We start from the raw sequence: 14,574 nt of genomic DNA on the forward strand, positions 1-14,574 counted from the left end.
TAGAAGGAGCCTGATGACTTGGGTTCCTTCTTATTCTTTTTTTTTTTTTTTAAATATAAGTTTGTTTATTTGCTTTTGGCTGTTCTGAGTCTTCTTTGCTGTGTGCAGGCTTCTCTCTAGTTGCAGCAAGCAGGCCCTCTTATTGCAGTGGCTTCTCTTGCTGCAGACCACGGGCTCTAGAGTGTCTGGGGCTTTAGGAGTTGCAGTGAGTGGGCTCTAGAGTACAGGCTCAGTAGTTGGGGCACATGGGCTTAGTTGCCCCTTGGCATGTGAGATCTCCTGGGACCAGGGCTAACCTGTGTCCTCTGCATTGGCAGGTGGATCTTTAACCACCGCATGCCATGTGGTGAGGCCAAAAAAAAAAAAAAAAAATTCCTTTCTGGTTTTGCAACTCACTTAGGATAAAATTCAACATAAGCACAGGGAGATCTGGGTGGGCCCCTAACACTACACCCTGTGATAGGCATGAAGGAGCCATATGGTTGAAGCACAGTGCCCATTTTTGAGGTGCTCCCAGTCTGGAGTCACAGGCAGTGCTGTGACATTCTGCCTCTATCACTTACAAGCTGTGCAACCTTGGGTAAGTTCCTTTGTTGTAGCCAGGTGTTCTGGGAAACAAACTCACTCAGAAGGACAATGCAGATGGGGGAGTGCAGTTTATTACACCGGCGGGCCCAAGGCAGAGTCTCCTCTTAGTCAAGGACCCCGACCAGTTTTTGTGAAAACCTTATATACCCTAAGTGTACATGCTCAAACCCACCTTCCCCAATTCTCTGAAACTAGTCTGAACAAAGGAAAAGAAAGATATAATCAAAGTTAACCCTGATTTGTATGCCTTAAGCCTAGGTAGTTAACAGTGGACAATTATCAATAGGCCTGTGGTCATACCCCAATAAGCATAATAGAATTTATGATTCTATTCAGTTACACAGATAATTAGGGTATTCTTTTAGGTGACAGAGAGTCTAGGTACGAGCCCTGGGGCTCTTCCACCCAGGGGGTCTGGTTTTCCAGTTGGTATGCTGTTTCCATAGATACTGGGGTATAGCTCAAAGTCCACAGTCCTGCCCAAGATGGAGTCCTGCTTTCAAGATGGAGCCTGTTCTGTCTGTTTCCTCCTTCACTCCCCGCCTTGATGCTCTTATCTCATAGTATGAGCATCACTCATAGGGATATATTGCACCCTAGCTCTCTGGCCGCTAATTTGGGAGAATGACACCAACCTTTGGGTTACAAAGTTCATAATTCATTGTAAAATGCAGGGTCCACAAAGCAGAACTATCAAGGCAACTATAACAACGGTAAACATAGTAAGTTTTCCACCAATCACCCTTCACCCAAGATAGGACTGAAGTCCAGAAAGGAATGTTTTTATTTGACATTGCTTTTACCTGGTTTTTCATGTCATCTAAAGCAGCTGATACATTGCCAGATAAACCAGGAATATATACATAACATTCAACCTTAATTACAGCACAGGTCCCTCCTTGAGCAGCTGTGAGCATGTCCAAAGCCATTCTACTTTGAATTACCACTTTTCTTATTTGGATTTGTTCTTCATTTAAGACTTTGATGGCTTTAGCACCATCTAGGAGGGCCTGTTTTGTGAAATTAGTCAAGGCTTCTACTTTAATCGCAATCTCTGTTGTCCCTAGAGAAGGTACGAATACGGCAGCACTCATACCACTGAAACACAGACCTTGTCCACCTAGCACATAAACCAGGTAGATTTACCGGGGCTTGTTGTAGGTTAGGCTTTATGCTGCCATGGGCAAAAGCGAATCCCAGTGTGCAGCGGCCTACCTAGCCGGTTGATAACCAAGGACAAAGGTTAGGTCCACAAAGCCATTGGGTTCCACTGGGTGCCACCCAGTGGATTCCAGGGTTATATTGCCAATCAGAGCCTGGCCAATGGATGGACTGGTTGGGGTGGTATGTGACCTCGAATGTTCATTTACATTGGGGGATAGATGCCCCATGTATTTTAGTTCTTTTGGGTATAATGGACAGTCCCCAAACCCTACCCTTTGTTCTTTTTGTTCCCAGCATATAGTGGGAGGAGTAATTAATTGACCCTTTTCTGGGGTCATCCAGAAATATTCATCCCCGACTTGGTAGAATTGTTCAACATACCTAGAGGCCTGTCCTCCCTTGGTGGTCAGGGAGCTTTTCTCCTTTTTGTTCTTTAAATATAAAGGATAGGCTTTTGTTACTTCTATGAAACTGGTGTTTATATCAAATGTAACCCCATGACCCGAGTCTATTGACTGTAGATCTGGCTTACATCAAGAGAGCAGGGAGAGATTATGATTGACAAGAGAAAGGAAAGTCTCTTTTTGTTGTCCCAGAAAAGAGCAGAGTGGTTTAAAATCTCCTTGGTGGAGTGGTGACACCCACCAAGGAATCCATCCATCACAGACAGAGGCATAGCCCCACATACCCGGCAGTTGGAGGTGTTGTTGAAGTCCATGTAGGAATGTGCCTGTGAGATGAAAACATTGTCCTGAGTTGAAACGGAAGTTAAACTCAAAATCACGTTGATGAGGCCAAGCGGCAGGAGTTGATTATGTGGCTTCATCCTGAAGGGGCTCGTCCGGAATCTTCTTTTCCTTCTTCTTCTTAAGGATGATCTTAGTATCTCGAGGGTCAGTGGGGTCCCTCTGCTCAGTCCACTCAGAGTTTTCTGGGTCTGTATGGTATGTTCTCTTCATCCTCATGTGGTGGATCCAAGGGAGTGACACATGCAACTTTAACTGCAGTAGGGGTGGTTACAACAGTATATGGACGTGGGCCAAGGAGTCGTGTTTCCAGTCCTTGACCCACACCTGATCCTAGGGCACAAATTCGTGAATCTGTTCCCCAAGGGGGAACAGCACCTTTTTTGGTACAAACTTAGCTACCTGATTTATTACCTTACCCAGTTGTTCCACCTGCTGTGAAATCTCGTCTCCCCTTCAGTTCAGTTCAGTCGCTCAGTTGTGTCTGACTCTTCATGACCGCATGAAGCGCAGCACGCCAGGCCTCCCTGTCCATCACCAACTCCCGGAGTTCACTCAGACTCACGTCCATTGAGTCAGTGATGCCATCCAGCCATCTCATCCTCTGTCGTCCCCTTCTCCTCCTGCCCCCAATCCCTCCCAGCATCAGAGTCTTTTCCAATGGGTCAACTCTTTGCATGAGGTGGCCAAAGTACTGGAGTTTCAGCTTTAGCATCATTCCCTCCAAAGAAATCCCAGGGCTGATCTCCTTCAGAATGGACTGGTTGGATTTCCTTGCAGTCCAAGGGACTCTCAAGAGTCTTCTCCAACACCACAGTTCAAAAGCATCAGTTCTTCGGTGCTCAGCCTTCTTCACAGTTCAACTCTCACATCCATACATGACCACAGGAAAAACCATAGCCTTGACTAGATGGACCTTTGTTGGCAAAGTAATGTCTCTGCTTTTGAATATGCTATCTAGGTTGGTCATAACTTTCCTTCCAAGGAGTGTCTTCTAATTTCATGGCTGCAGTCACCATCCGCAGTGATTTTGGAGCCAAAAATCTCCCCTTCCTGAGGCAAATTTGTTGACACCTGTTTTATTATGGGAGGGGCCTCCCATACACAGTTTCGTACAGAGAAGAGCCAAGGGACCATGGGGTCATCCTGAATCTGAGCAGAGCCATCGGAAACAAGTCCATCCAGGAGCAGTCAGTCTCTATGATCCACTTGGAGAGTGTCTCTTTAAGAGTCTGGTTGGTTCCTTCCACCATCCCAGAACTCTGGGGCTTATATGCTGTAGGTAATTTCCACTAAAAGTTTTGCTTCCTTGTTGTACTAAATCAGCTACAAAAGCCAGGCCATTGTCTGATACGATGCTGGTAGGAAATCCAAATCTAGGAACTATCTCCCTAAGCAGGAACTGGGCTACTTCTGAGGCTCTTTCAGTAAGGGTAGGAAAAGCTTCTACCCATCCTGAGAACGTACATACCGTGACCAGCAGGTAATGGTAGGGTCTGTGAGGTTTCATTTCAGTGAAGTCCACTTCCAGGTGTTCAAAGGGCAGCCTGCCTTTTAGCTGAACTCCTGGAGGTTTTTGTCTGTGCCGACAGGCAGCATTGACCTGTGAGCAGGCAGTGCAATTCTGAGATTCTGTCCTACATAGGGAAGAGAGGCGGGGAATCAAGAAATATTTTTGAATTGGCTTTTCCAGTTTATCATGGCCTAGGTGGGTCGCTTGGTGTGTTTGGCTTACCAGAGTGGGTGCCAGATCCTCCAGTACCAATAATTTGCCACTTGGCAATTCCCACCATCCCTTTTCAGTCTTGATGGCCCCTTCTGCTTTGGCTACTTGGTTTTGGGCTTCAGTGTATTTTGGAGAGCCCAGTGTTAGCTCAGGCAGCTCCGCCAATAGGAGAACTTTAATAGGGGCTTCACTTGTCACCCCCAAGCCCTCAGCTGCTTGTTTAGTGGTCTTATCTGCCAGTCTGTTTCCCTGAGCCTGAGGGGTATCCTCTTATTGATGTCCTTGGCGGTGTATGACTACAGCCCTTTCTGGTTCCCAGACAGCATCTAATAGGGTCAGAAGTTCTTCCTTGTTTTTAATATCTTTTCACTAGCTGTCAAAAGGCCTCTCTCCTTATACAGATCCCTGTTACATGTGGTGTGGCAAAAGCATACTTGGAGTCTGAGTAAATGTTTGTCTCCTTACCTTTTGACAGCTGAGGGTCTGGATTAGAGCATATAGTTTGGCCCGTTGAGCAGACCGGTGTGATGGCAGAGAGCTAGCCTCAACGACGGTTTCTTCCATGACTACTGCATATCCCGACAATTGTTGTCCTTGTTTCACCAGGCTGGCGCCGTTGGTGTACAGGATCAAATCTGGGTCCGGGATTAGCTGGTCTCTCAAGTCAGGTCTGCTGGCATATTTCCTTGCAATCATGTGAGGGTCCACCTTCTCCCACAGGAAGGAGAGTGGCCGGATTCAGGGCCTGACGAGGCTCAATAGTAACATGGAGGTTTTCACATAGCAGTCCCTGGTATTGAATAATCTGGGATGTCAACAGCCATTTATGGGGGTCCCCTCGCAGGAGAGTATTGACCTCATGTAGGACTTTTGTGATCAAATCTTGGCCCAAAGTCAGCTTGGTTGCCTCCCGAACCAGTAAGGCAACTGCAGCAACTGCCCGTAAGCATCCCAGCCACCCAGTGGCAACGTTGTCCAGCCGTTTCGGGAGATAAGCCACGAGTCTGTCCCATGTCCCCATAGTCTGGGACAACACTCTCATAGCCACCTTGTCCTTTTCAGTCACGTGAAGAATAAACAGCTTCGCAAGGTCTGGCAGGCCCACGGCGGGTGCTGACATAATTGTACCGGGTTTGAGTTCTATTACCAGTGGGACTTGTTTTGCAAGCCTGGAGGTGTTATCTTCCACTCAGACTCAGGGAATTGTTGAGTTAACTCTCCCTCTCGACTGTTTAGCCCATTCGGTTTCCCTTCCTGGATATTGTGCAACCTCCATTCATCTTGAGGGGTTACTGAGAGGAAGAGTAAATAGGTGGTTGAGCCCACTTGAAGAGTGGGTCTTTCGTGAGGGGAAAGGTCACTTGTGCCCCCAATTTAGACAGCAAGTCTCTTCCCAACAAAGGTACTGGGCATTCAGGGATGTATAAAAATTCATGAGTCACTTGGTGTCCCCCCATCTGACATTTTCGGGGTAGGCTTGCGATACAAAGGCTGCATTTATCACCATCTGAGACCCAGCAGCCTCTGGATCTATTGGCGTATAAAGTATATAGGCTTTGCACAGGCTTTCGTAGAACTCGGAGGGTGATTGACTTTCCCTTTGAATCACTTCAGAGGGTTTTGCCATACTCATAGGTTTTCGGGCCCCCCTCATAAGACTTTGGAAAATAGCCACCCAATATCTCTTCGGGTGGCCCCTCCCTTCTTCTGTGTTACAGTCCCAGTTGGGCCTCCCTCTTATCGGGGGTGGCTAGTTCTGCCCACCACTGCAGGTTTGCAGTACGCTCTGGGATGCTTATGGTGCCATTTCTCTTAACCATTTTCTGGCCTCAGTTAGGATCCTGTGTCTTTCCTCAGTGCTGAAAAGGAAGACTAGTAGTTGGATTATGTCATCCCATGTAGGATGACAGGTGGGTTCGAAAAATAGTCTCCATTAGCCTAATCATGGCTTGTGGCTCCTCTGACTACGATGGAGTGTGTCTCTGTCAGTTTAATATATCCGTAGAGGAAAATGGCTGGTAATAATAGGCTATGGGGGCAGATGGTAGTGCCCACATGCGTCCTGAACCGGAGGCTGTTGTAGCTCTCTGAGGGGCATCTGTAGTGGGGTTCTTTCCCTCTGTTCCTTGGCGGAGTGCAGCCTCTGTCTAATTCCTGTGTTTTCTTCCCCTTTCCCATCAGTACTCACCGGGAGAGGTGGATACAGTCTAGGAGGTCCGGCTGAGGTGGAGTCCTGGGGGCGTTGACCAGAAGTCACCATCACTGGGACCGGAGCCTGCCAAAATGGCGGCTCTACTATCTCCAGGAGAGTTGACAGAGGAGCAGCGGCTGGTGCAGGAACTTCACCTGGCCCTGGATCGGGCATTAAGGTGGCCTCTGTTCCTGGTGGAGCACTGGGTGGTGGGCGTGTCATCATCCAGTACGGAGGAGGGGGCAAGTCATCCCCATCCAAATCCTGAAGAATTTCTTCTTCTTCTTTTTTTTTTTTTTTATCATCAGTCAATTTTTGTGCCATTAATATTTTTCCCTTTCCCTTCCAGATACATAACCTTGTCCAAGCAGGAGGGTCTTGAGTTAACCCTAGCCATGAGGCTAGGGAGACAGTTGCCTTAGGGAGATAACCTAACCTGTTCTAATGGAGGACTAGGGGAAGAAATCAATGACTTAAATCCCTCAGAGCAGTAAGAGGATAAGGTTTATGACTGTTTCACTGTTTCCCAGTCTCAGGCACAGGCTTGGATTGCTTTACATCATGGTATCTATTTGCATCTGTGGTGAACGAACTGGTAATGAGTTAAAATTACAACCCCTTAATCCTACCCAGCAGTGGTCATGCTGGAGACCTTGGGGACACCCAACTCCAGTCTGGGGGTTCCAGGAGCTCAACCTGCCTTGACCTGCCTAGGGATCTTGTTCTCGAAAGTTTGTCACGCCTCAACATGCTTGGGGATCCACCAGTCCAGGGGTCCCAGGAGGTCATCATGCCTTGATCTGCCCAGGGACCCAATTCTCGGGAGGCCGACCTGCCTTGACCTGCCCAAGGATTCAATCTCCAGGAGGCTGTCACGCCTCAGCCTGTCTGGGGATCTATACCCTGACCCGGGGACACCTGGCTCTCAGGTTGCAACAGTACTGGGTAAGATAAGCTTCAGAAAGACTTCCCTAAGGGAGTTCACCCATGGAAATAGAAGGAAGCCTATTACTTGTGGGACTGTGCCCAGTCTCAGCAATAACTCAGGAGCCCAGTGAAACACCATTGCCTTTCTGGAAAGACTAAAAGAGACCTTCCAAAAGTTTACCAATCTGGACTTAGACTCTTACGAGGGACAGGTGATTTTAAAGGACAAATTCCTGTCCCAATGTGCATCAGATATCAGAATAAAGCTGCAACAGCTACAGTAACAGAACCCTGCTTCCTCTTTAGATGAGATGGTCAAGACAGCCACCAATACCTTTTATAACAGAGAACAGGAGAAGGAGGCCAAGGCCCAGGAGAGGGATGAAAGGAAAGAGACAAGGCATGCCCAGATGTTGGCTGCCCTCCAGAGAAGCCCTATGGCAAACCCTGAGTCCTTCAAGGACAAGGCATGAGACAAATGTTAATCTGTAGACAGGCAGGACATTGGGCCAAAGAGTGTCCAAACCTTGACAAGTCTCCTATAATGGCTTGCTACAAATGCCATCAACTGGGAGACTGGGCAGCACTCTGTCCTTGGGACCCAAGAGCCTCAAGGTCAAGTGCCAAGCCTTCCCTCAGGATGGTTCAACAGGACTGAAGAGGCCCGCTCCAGCCAGCCCACCTCTCACAGATAACCATCATGGGGCTGGAGCCAAGGGTGCAACTGGATGTGGCAGGTAGGCCTGAGATTTCTTGGTTGACACAGGGTTACCTACTTTATCCTGACTTCCTACTCCAGAGGCTTCTCCTCCCAAACCCGTACCATTTTGGGTGCTACAGGAAAAACAACTACTAAAAGATTCACCCGAGCTCTTCTTTGTTGCTGGGATGGACAAATATTTTCCCACCAGTTTCTGGTGGTCCCTGAGTGCCCTACTCCCTTACTGGGAAGAGATATACACACTAAACTGGGGACCACCCTTGTGATGGGAAGCTTTTCAGCCCCTAGAGCCCTACAGCTCCTGGTTACTACTAAAGAACCCATTACACCTTCAATAGGGAGGGACCAAAAACTATGAGAGGACAAAATTAACCCCCAGGTGTGGGACCAGGGGATTCCTGGATGAGCCCACCAAGCTGAACTGGTCATCATTGTCCTCTGAGATCCTATTGTTTCCCAACCGGGAACAATATCCCCTCAGAAGAGAGGCTTGGGAGGGACTACAGCCTTTAATAAATAAATTCCTTGCTTGTGGGCTATTGGTACCCACCACTTCACCCTGTAACACCCTTCTTTACCTCTCAGTAAAGAAGAAGGACGGAACCTGGCGCATGGTTCAAGATCTCCGGATCATAAATGAAGCTGTAGTCCCCCTCCATCCCACAGTACCCTCCCTATGTAATCTTGGGGGAAATCCCACCCAGTGCCAAGCAGTTTACAGTCTTGGGTCTCAAAGATGCATTTTTTTGCACACCACTGGCTAAAGAATCCCAATACCTTTTTGCCTTCGAGTGGGAGGCCCCAGGAGAAAAACACCAACAGATGACTTGGACAGTATTACTTCAGGGGTTCAGAGATAGCCCCCACCTGTTTGGACAGGCTCTTAGCCGAGATCTCCTAGATCTGAACCTGGGACCTAATAGGAAAATATTACAATATGTAGATGACCAACTAATCTGCTCTCCAGATGAGAAAAATGCCCAACAACATGCAATTCAGGTTCTAAACTTTTTGGCAGAGAGGGGATATAAAGTCTCCCTTGCTAAGGCACAGATGGTCAAGACAAAGGTCACTTACCTGGGAGTTCAGATTACACACGGGTCCAGGAGGCTGTCCTCTGATCGGGTACAAGGAATCCTCCAGTTGCCCTCCCCCACGACTCGAAAACAATTGCGAGCTTTCCTGGGGCTAACTGGGTATTGTAGAGTCTGGATACCCAACTATGGTCTAAATGCCCAGCTCAAAGGGACGGGATGATTCAATCCCACTGATGTGGGAAACTCCTCAAAAGAAGGCAGAGGCTACACTAAAACAAAGCTTAACTTAGGCACCTGCCTTGAGGTTGCCAGACCCAGAAAAAGCATCCCAACTTTATGTTCATGAAAGAGAGGGAATAGCCTTGGGAGTGTTAACTCAAAGGTTGGGATTTGAGATCCAGCCTGTAGCTTACTTATCCAAGAGGCTCTACCCAACCCCCCGAGGCTGGCCCCCCTGCCTTCGAAATCTTGCCGCTATTGCAATCCTGATAGAAGATTCTTTAAAACTCTCATTTGGGGGCAAACTATTTTTACCAGCCACCAAGTGAAACAACTGAAGTGAAACAACTCCTAAATGGGAGAGGTCAGTATGGATGTCTGATCAAAGAATCCTCAGATATCAAGCAGTGCTGATGGAAAATCCAGGACTCACTATATCCCCTTGTGAGGTTCTTAACCCAGCCACCCTCCTCCCTACCCCCGAGGGCTCTCTCCCCTTTCACTCTTGCCTAGAAACCTTGGCCCACTGGACAAAACCCGGAGAGGGATTGTCAGAAGATCCTTTGACCAATCCCGAGGAAATCGGGTACACTGATGGAAGCAGCTTTGTCTTGGATGGAAAAAGAAGAGCCGGGTATGCAGTAGTCTCTAGTTTTGAGACCATAGAGGCTAAACCTCTGCCACCAGGTACTTCAGCCCAATTAGCTGAGCTCATAGCCCTGACTTGAGCCTTAGAGCTGGGAAAAGGAAAAAGAGGAGCCATTTACACTGACTCCAAGTATGCCTTTCTGGTGCTACCTGCACATGCTGCTATTTGGAAAGAAAGGGGCCACTGTCAAGTACTACCCGAGGGTCCCCAATCAAATATGGTGATCAAATTCTTAGACTCTTGGAGGCAGCCCATCTGCCCACTGAGGTTTCAGTCTCCCATTGTAAAGGACACCAAAAAGGGAGCACGAAAGTGGCATGAGGGAACCACGCAGCCGATCAGGCAGCTAAGAGTGTAGCATTACAGAACAATGACCTAATAGGGGTGGCCACCTTAGTTCCACAGACTAATTTGCCAGAAACTCTTTCATATACTGAAGGTGAGACTCTTAAAGCTAAAAGCGAGGGCTTTCAAGAAGATCATATGGGGTGGTTCCAAAAAGGGGGACTCCTTTTTCTGTCTGGGAACCTCCACTGGAAGTTGGTTAACTCCTGACATGCCACCACTCATTTAGGGGAAAAGGCCCTCCAAAGATTACTAGAAAGGTCCTTCAGAGGAACAGGCCTCCAAACAACTACAAAGCAAGTGGTCTCCTCTTGTCCCACTTGCCAATTAAACAAAAGGAGCTCGAAGACCCCAGCTGGCCAGCCCGTCCAAAGACATGGGGCCTACCCAGGAGAGGACTCGCAGATGGACTTCACCCAGATGCCAGTTTCTCAAGGGTATAAATACCTATTAGTCATGATAGATACATTCACAGGATGGATTGAAGGCTTTCCCACCTGGACTGAGAGGGCTGAGGAGGTGGTAAAAAAGCTGCTCCATGAAATCACTCCGAGATTTGGTCTGCCAGGTCATTACAAACTGACAACAGGACATCATTTATTTCTAAGGTCACCTAAGGGGTCTCTAAAGCATTGGGCATTAACTTATTATCTCCATTGTGCTTGGAGGCCTCAGTCTTCAGGAAAAGTAGAAAGAGCCAACCAGTTCTTAAAATCGGCAATAAAAAAAGATAACCCAGGAGACATCCATGGGATGGAAGGAGGCTTTACCAATAGGTCTCCCCCACACTGGTATCACCCCTTAGGAACAGGTTGGTCTTAGTCCTTATGAGATGCTATGTGGGAGATCTTTTGTTTATGTCAGTGACCTCTTCCTAGATCCAGAGGTTCAGACCCTCCAGTCTTATACCATGGCCATTGGGCAATTCCAACAGGATATATGCTCGTGGGGTGTGAACCAGGACCCAAAAGATTCTAAGGAGTCACCACTATATGCTCCAGGAACTCAAGTACTAATTAAAGTCTGGAAGGATGGGTCCACAAAGGCTCAACTCAAGCCCACAAGAAAGGGCCCCTACCCTGTAATATTTTCTATCCCCACAGCAGTCAAGGTACCAGGACATGACTCCTAGATTCACTACTTATGAGTCAAGCCGTGGAAGAAAACAGAAGAGGACATTCAATATACCTATGAGCCTCTGGGAGATCTCAGATACCTATTCAGAACTACAAATGAGTGTCATTCTAATGAACACCCTCAAAATCTAGTTTCTGGGGGTAAGATTTCTCAGGACAGCTCTAAAGAGCCAACACAGCTTGGCAGGGGTTGTACTCCAAAACAGACAGGCAATAGATCTTCTGATCCCTGAACAAGGAAGGACTTGAGCCATCCTGGCGATGGAAATTTGGAGTTGGTTAATGCCCCTACTAGTCCTTGTTATGCCATATTGATGCTGCTTATGATTGTTCCATGTACTATCAATCGTCTAACCTGTTTTGTCTCTGCCCAGGTCAACAAGCTACAACATGCAGTACCAGTTCACAAGGATATATAAATCTACAGCTGACCATGGAAAATACAAGTCACCCTTAGATGGACACCGCTATAAGGACTCTGAGGCCTGAGACTAGCAAGAGGGGGAGGCCCAATACCCCTCGCCATCCCAGTTCAGCAGGAAGTAGCCAGAGTGGCCTCAATGCCCCTATTCCCAAAGAATTCCCAACATCCCATCTCTTGAGGAGGAGAATGTTAGGTAGTTAGAATAGGGAAAAGGAGTCCAGAATGGCGTCTGAAGACTGGAGTGAGGACTTCAGGTGGAATAAACAACACTCCTGGCTAGCCCAATTTACATAGGGCAGGCCCATGGGGGAGGAAAAAACATATAAAAAGAGGAGCCAAAGGGCTGGGGGTCTCTCTCCCCACCGCACACACTCGTTCTCTCTCTCTTTGAGTCAACATGCCCTCATGCCTCGAGGATGTATTTTCCAGTTATTTTCTAAATAAAACTGAGCTGTAACACAGAGCTGTAACACTGATCTGTCCAAGAGCTATAACACGGCCTGTCTGAGAGCTGTGACACGCTGAGGGCTTTAACGTCCGTCACTTCAAATTTTTGAGACCACACAGAACCCAGGAGATTTTTTTCTCCTGACAATTAGGATATTCTTTTAGGTGAAGGCGAGTCTAGGTACGAGCTGGGGCTCTTCCATCCGGGGGGTCTGGCTTTCCAGTTGGTATGTTGTTTCCATAGATACTGGGCATATAGCTCAAAGACCACCGTCCAGCCCAAGATGGAGTTCTTCTTTCAAGACGGAGCCTGTTCTGTTTCCTCCTTCACCTTAACCTTTCTGTGCTTAAGTTGCGGCATCTATAAAATGGAGATATTGCTAACACATTTCCCTTCCAGGGCTGTTGTGAGGAATAAATGAGTTAATATGTCAAAAGGGCAGGAAACAACCTGACAAAGTCAAATATTAATAATAGTAAAAGAAACACATTAAAAAAATAAAATACATGGAATCATACAGTTAAAAAAGGACATGGAACAGTTGCTTGCATGTGGTAAGTGCTTGACATAAGGTAATCACTATTTCATTATTGGCTCTGGAAGTTTAATTGGGCCTAGAAGGCCCTTCTAGGAAGTTTGCATTTTGTCCTGTTAATTCCCTGGTAGCTCAGCTGGTAAAGAATCCACCTGCAATGCAGGAGATCCGGGTTCAATCCCTGGGTTGGGAAGATCCCCTGGAGAAGGGAATGGCTGTCCCCTCCAGTATTCTGGCCAGGAGAATTCCATGGATGTATAGTCCATGGTGTCAAAAAGAGTCAGACATGACTGAGCGACTTTCACTTTCATCCTCAAGAAGAGTCAGGCTGAGCTGGTAGGTGAGAGACAGTGGGGAGGGACTGGTTTGGAGACATGGAATAACACTGAACAGCTCTCATAGGGTGGCAGGTAAGAGCCTGTTTAGAGTATGTTCCAGAGGGAATAGAAGGGACTTCCTGCTAGCCCAGTGGTTAAGAATCCACCTGCCGAGGCAGGGGACACAGGTTCAATCCCTGGGTCCAGGAAGATTCCACATGCCTCGGGGCAACTAAGCCTGTGTGCCACTACTGAGCCTGTGCTCTGCAAAAAGAGAAGCCACTGCAATGAGAAATCCATGCACCACAACTAGAGAGAAGTCCTCGCTCCCTATGAGAGGGTAACAAGCAGGAAGGCCAGGGGTCTCCAAACGGAGGAAATAGGCTGCAAGTATTGGACATTTTTTCTCTCTCTCTTAAGCAGCAGGAGGAAACAAACTAGTGCCATTTCCCCCTTCTCTATACAAATTTAAAAAGCGGTTTCTCTTAAAATTCTGTGTTGCCAACGTGACACCTGGCTCCACCTGAACTTAACTGTTCTCAAACCTTGAGCTAACCAGTGCATTTTTCTTATGGAAATATTTGTCTTAAGCTATGTTAATGTACTATCTTCAAGTCGGTTCGGCCTAAAGGGTTAGATTTAAGCTCAGAACCAACTTGACAAACAGTATGTTACACACTGTTCTCCTAATCTATGTTAATGAAATATTGTATGGTAATCTGCCTTTCTTCAAGATTCAGGTCCATCGGTTTATGGCCTGGGATGACTCACCTGGTGCCATTCTCTGAGTTTTGAGACATTTTTCTTTATTTAATTAGCAGACTGCTAGTAGCTATATAACATCCAGCTAAAGACTAGCAGGGGAGAAGGCAATGGCACCCTACTCCAGTACTGTTGCCCGGAAAATCCCATGGTCGGAGGAGCCTGGTAGGCTGCAGTCCATGGGGTCGCACAGAGTTGGACACGACTAAAGCAACTTAGCAGCAGCAGCAGCAGCAGCAAAGACTAGCAGGGGGCACTCTTTCTGCCCCTTTCTGATGTCTCTGTCGGAAGCTTTCTCTATGTCTTTTATACTTTAATAAAACTTTATCACACAAAAGCTCTGAGCGATCAAGCCTCGTCTCTGGCCCTGGGTTGAGTTTTTCTCTTCCGGAGGCCAAGAATCCCGGTGTCTTTCATTCTTCAGCAACAACCTTTCACCTACAGCTAGAGAAAATCCCTGTGCAGTAAGGAAGACCCAGTGCAGCCAAGAATAAATAAATAAATAACAATTTAAAAAGAATATACCTATCAATAATTACTAAAAATCAAAGCTTCTCTGTTCATGGGATTCATCAGGCAAGAATACTTGGAGTGGGTTGCCATTCCCTTCTCCAGGGGATTATTCAATGTATGTTCTTA

At 47.2% G+C, this 14,574-nt stretch overlaps 1 pseudogene; it reads right to left on the bottom strand.

The window, feature by feature from the left end:
• Positions 1-468: 468 nt before the first annotated feature.
• Positions 469-6,347, bottom strand: LOC132345683 (endogenous retrovirus group PABLB member 1 Env polyprotein-like; annotated as a pseudogene).
• Positions 6,348-14,574: the final 8,227 nt, after the last annotated feature.

This window comes from Bos taurus, chromosome 7 (genome assembly GCF_002263795.3).
Source record: "Bos taurus isolate L1 Dominette 01449 registration number 42190680 breed Hereford chromosome 7, ARS-UCD2.0, whole genome shotgun sequence".
In the NCBI taxonomy this organism is placed as follows: domain Eukaryota; kingdom Metazoa; phylum Chordata; class Mammalia; order Artiodactyla; family Bovidae; genus Bos; species Bos taurus.